At 41.2% G+C, this 4,580-nt stretch overlaps 1 non-coding gene across 1 annotated transcript; it reads right to left on the bottom strand.

Annotated features, from left to right (window-relative positions):
* Positions 1-1,309: 1,309 nt before the first annotated feature.
* Positions 1,310-1,417, bottom strand: LOC114624520. The gene has a single exon (XR_003711945.1). It is a non-coding gene; the product is annotated as a U6 spliceosomal RNA (small nuclear RNA).
* Positions 1,418-4,580: the final 3,163 nt, after the last annotated feature.

The raw sequence follows: 4,580 nt of genomic DNA, 5'->3' as shown, positions 1-4,580 counted from the left end.
GGCTCATCATTGGACCACTTGTCCCCCTCTTTCCTGACTCTATGAGATTCCCAGCAGCAATTGGACATCCGAGAGAGTTTGGGAACCCCTGTCTCCTCGGCCACAGACTAGGCTGGGGGCCCCATCTTAGGCTGTGTTCTACTACCCCTACACCGCAACAGCGGTGAAGATGGAATGTAGCCCTTTTTGTCTTGCCCAAGCAGCGTTCACACACCCCAGTGGCAAGGCAGAATGCTGACTTACAACAAACCAGCTCAGCATCCTCCTACATGACCTTCTCAAGTGCCAACATCACAATCATGTGCCACTCTGTCAGGCTAAGTATTTTCTGTGTATCAATTGAGTTAACTGCTTTGGGTTAGTTCTCTGATGGCCCAGATCTTCTCTCCTACCTCCGTGAGACTTCAAGAGGCCCAGTCTCCCCCATGTACTTAGCATGCCTCTGCTTTCTAATTTTTTTTGTTAGTTTAACAGGCACAAAGTGGTATTTTATAGTATTTTGTTGCTTGTTTTTCTTTTCTGCTATTTGGCTTTGAGCCAGGATGTTTTTTAGTCTGAGCTTGCCTTCCACTTTCTATGTAGCCAAGGTAGCCTCAAATCCTTGATTCTCCTGCCTTCATCATCTCTTAAGTCCAGCATCTAGCACTGCTGCTTTCTTTCTAAATTATTTTTTTTATTGTGTGTTATGGTGTGTATGTGTGTGTGTGTGTATGTTTGTCTGTTTGAGACATAGTTATTTTATGTAGTCAGACTGGCCTTAAACTAACCCCCCCTCTCTTTCTCAAGATGAGATATTTTATTTAAAACCCATCAGTGAAATGGATGGCTTATGTCTATGACAAATCATTCATATTTAAAGCATGAGTTAGTAACTGTATGAAAGTATACATTGCCACATACAAATGAACTGATCAGACCATCACTTTCCGTGTTGGAACAGAAAAACTTCCCTGTAAAAGCAGCACGTTTGTGACATTTAATTTAGTATTCTTCTCCTTCTTCCTTGCGCTCTCCTTCAACAGAACCTATACCAACTTCCTCATAACCCTTCTTTAGGGCATCCATGTCCTCATGGGCTTCAGAGAACCCCCTTCTCCATGCCCTCACCCACATACCAGTACACAAAGGCATGCTTGCTATATATCAGATGAAACTCATGATCGAGGTGAGCCCAGGCCTCAGTAATGACTGTGGTGTTGCTCAGCATGTACACAGATCTCTGGACCTTGGCCAGGCATCTACTAGGTACCACAGTGGGAGGCTGGCAATTAATGCCAGCCTTAAATCCAGTGGGACACTAGTCCACACACAAAAAATCAAATGCTTTGAGAATTTGCATATCATTATTGTGCAGGGGCCATGCTAATGTTCTCTGCATTGCTCAGATTTTTAGTATATGTGTTGCCAAAGTGAGTATGGCCTTAAACTCTTAATCCTCCTGCCTCAGCCACTGGATTACAGGCTCCTAACATAACACATAATTATATTATTTGCTTTTAAGTTTGGTTATCTGCTGTTAGGCAGGGTTCTCTAGAAAGACAGAACTGATAGCAAGTACATATCCATATTATCAAAGGAGAATTATTGGATTGGCTTACATGAGAGGGGTTATACAATGCAACAGTGGTCATCTGCGTGCAGGAGAAGCCAAGGATCAGATTTCTAATCCAGGAAGAAAAGTAGAAAGCTCTCACAGTTCCAATTCAACGGCCACAGCTTTGTCATTCCCAGCTGAGTTACTGAGAGTGAGTCCATTTTGAAGGACCAAAGAAGCTAGAATGTGAAATTGGCTGGCTGTGTGTGTATGCAGACAGGTTCAGTCATTCAGAACAGAAATAGACTTGCTGGATCACCTGCCTCTCTCACTGTTGCCCTCTTTATCCAGAGAGCTTGCCCACTCGATATTCCCACCCTATTTAGAGTGGGTCCTTTGTCCTTACTATCCTAGTATTCAATCTTTGGGAATACTTCCACGAACACAAAAATAGGTCTCACTAGACCTAGATGTACCTTAAACCCATCAAGTTCATGACTCAGACCAACTATCACATCTGTGCATATTTTAGAAAAAGATTTATTTATTCTTATTTTATGTATTTGCCTGCATGTGTGTCTGTGCATCACATGCATTCAGGGCCTATGAAGGCCAGAAAAGGACATTAAATCCCCTGAAACTGGAGTTACAGACAGTTGTGAGCTGCCATGTGGATGCTGATACTGATTCTGGGTTCTCTGGAAGAACAGCCAGTACTAGTAATCATTGAGTCCCACACTTGTCCTTTTATCTTGAGTTCTTAGATATATGTTTCTTATAAAGTATACTTTAGAACTATTTTGTGCAGCAGTCTGATGTTTTTCATTTTCTAAATGGTATCCTTTGAAGAATAAAACCTTTTGATTCTCCCAGAAATCAGCACAGCATTCTCCAGCACTATGCAATCCAGCCATCAGGGAGAGTTTGTCTCCTGGTTAGTTCAAGACTGATCTCTGTGTATCTTGCAGCCAAGGTGTGTGTGTGTGTGTGTGTGTGTGTGTGTGTGTGTGTGTACACGCAGCTTCAGCAATAAGTGCTCCTTTATGTTGTTGCTGTTTGAGGGAAAGTCTCGAATAGCCCTAGGTTAGCCTTGAATGTCAGATTCTCAAGCTTAACATTTTAGTTGATATTTTACACAAAGTCAAGTTAAGGGATAGTTGCTAATCCTTTCAATAAATGGTGCTGGAATAAATGGATATCTGTATAGGAAACAGGTGTTTTGATCAATGCCACATATTATAAACACACAAAGATGAATTACTCACTAATAGAATAATAAACAGTGGGGCTTGAGATGTAGCTCAGCAGTAGCATCACCTAGTATGCATAAGGCGTTCAAGGCTTTGAGTCCTCTCCTTAGCACTGTAGAAACAAAGATGAAACAAAGTAGGAGGTAGACTTTCAGGAAGGTTGATCAGGAACTCAAATTCTCTCTCTTTCTAGTTCATTCCATTACACCGCTGTATAGTATTCTCTGGCATATACTTCAGTTTACTTATTTTGTGATGTGTAAATATTATTCTCGTAAAGATGAGGAAGGTTGTATTGGGATTGAACAAAGGACCTTGTAAACAGATATATACTACTGTAATAGCCCTCAGAGATTACCTCGCTTGTTTTCACTAATGGTTTAACCAACTGTGAATCTGAGTTATTTGCTCTGTAGGAGACCTCACTCCTTTGCATTCTTGTATATGTTATACCACAGGTGTTCATCTATAAGGGAGATGAAGGTAAGGCCTACCTAAACCTAGATTCTGAGACTTATTGGTGCAGCAAGATGTTCCCATTCTCATTCCTTTCTTGGTGGGGGTAGGCATTGCAGACTATGTTGTAATTGGAACTTCAGCCCTAATTGTGAGGAATTAAAGCTTCAAGGAACTCAGTACTCTAGCAAACATAGACCTAAGCCATATGGAAAGTTGTAAATGGATGCTGAGATAGACTCCTTAGTGGAAGTTGTCTTTCAGAATTGAAGAGGTCTGAACCTCCTCTTCATGAAGCAAAGAAGTCTCTGTATGACACTGGGAGAAAGTTGTTGCTTCTATGCGAATCAGTCAAGGATAATTAGAAAAAGTTTGGATATCGTCAGAAATTATAAAGAGGAAGTAAAAGATGATGCCAAGAATCAGGTAACTATTATTAGTTCTTGTTCTCGTTCAAATCACCACAGTGAATAGGGTGGGGGTGGAATGGTGGAGCAGTCCACATCATGCTATCCAGGAAACAGAGAATAAGGGACATAGAGACAGTATAGAGAAGAAGAAATAGCCTGCAAGGCATGGCTCCAGTGACCTATTTCAGCCAATTCAGCTGCATTTTCTACCTTTCACCCCTTTCCACTAATGGCATCATATTATGTACCCGTATCAAGGAAATAATCCATTCATAGGCCAGAGCCCTCCTGTTGTAATTGTCTCTGAAGATGAACTCATGGAGGTGTACTTTTCTAATCTTCTATGAATTTTGTAATCCTATCACGGAGACAATGAAAATTAACCTCACATAAGCTAATTTATTCTTTATCCACTGCAACAAAGATCTGCAATAGTTTTGTGAAGATCTAGGGCTGGAACCCTGGCTTCTCACAATCAGACATCATTTGTAGTAATATTTCAATATTGACTATTGTTCCCAGTGGGCTATCACCTTGGTATTTCTTTCTCTCCCTCTCTTTCCTCCTCTTCTTTATTTTAAATTATAGAGGTTTATATATCCTTGGCTAGCCTAGAATTAACAATGTAGCCAAACATATTCTTGATCTTCTGACCCTCCTGCCTCCGTTTCTTGAGTGCCAAAGTTACAAGAACGTGCCATATGTGTTGTTGGCAATCAAATTTCAGACTTCTTGCATCACTTTACCACCTGCACTACATTATCATTCCCTCTTTCTTGTTGTCTGTCTGTCTGTCTGTCTGTCTGTCTGACATGGTCCTGGGTATCAAATGGAGGGCCTTATACATCATCCAGCTTAAGAGCTCTGTCTAGCCACATCCTCGGCTCCTGCCTTACTCCTTTTATCCTCTCCCTTGCTCCTTTCTAATTT

Source organism: Grammomys surdaster, unplaced genomic scaffold (genome assembly GCF_004785775.1).
Source record: "Grammomys surdaster isolate TR1022 unplaced genomic scaffold, NIH_TR_1.0 207, whole genome shotgun sequence".
Classification (NCBI taxonomy): Eukaryota; Metazoa; Chordata; class Mammalia; order Rodentia; family Muridae; genus Grammomys; species Grammomys surdaster.
Note: the sequence above shows the minus strand (reverse complement) of the source record. Positions and strands in the feature narration are given on the sequence as shown.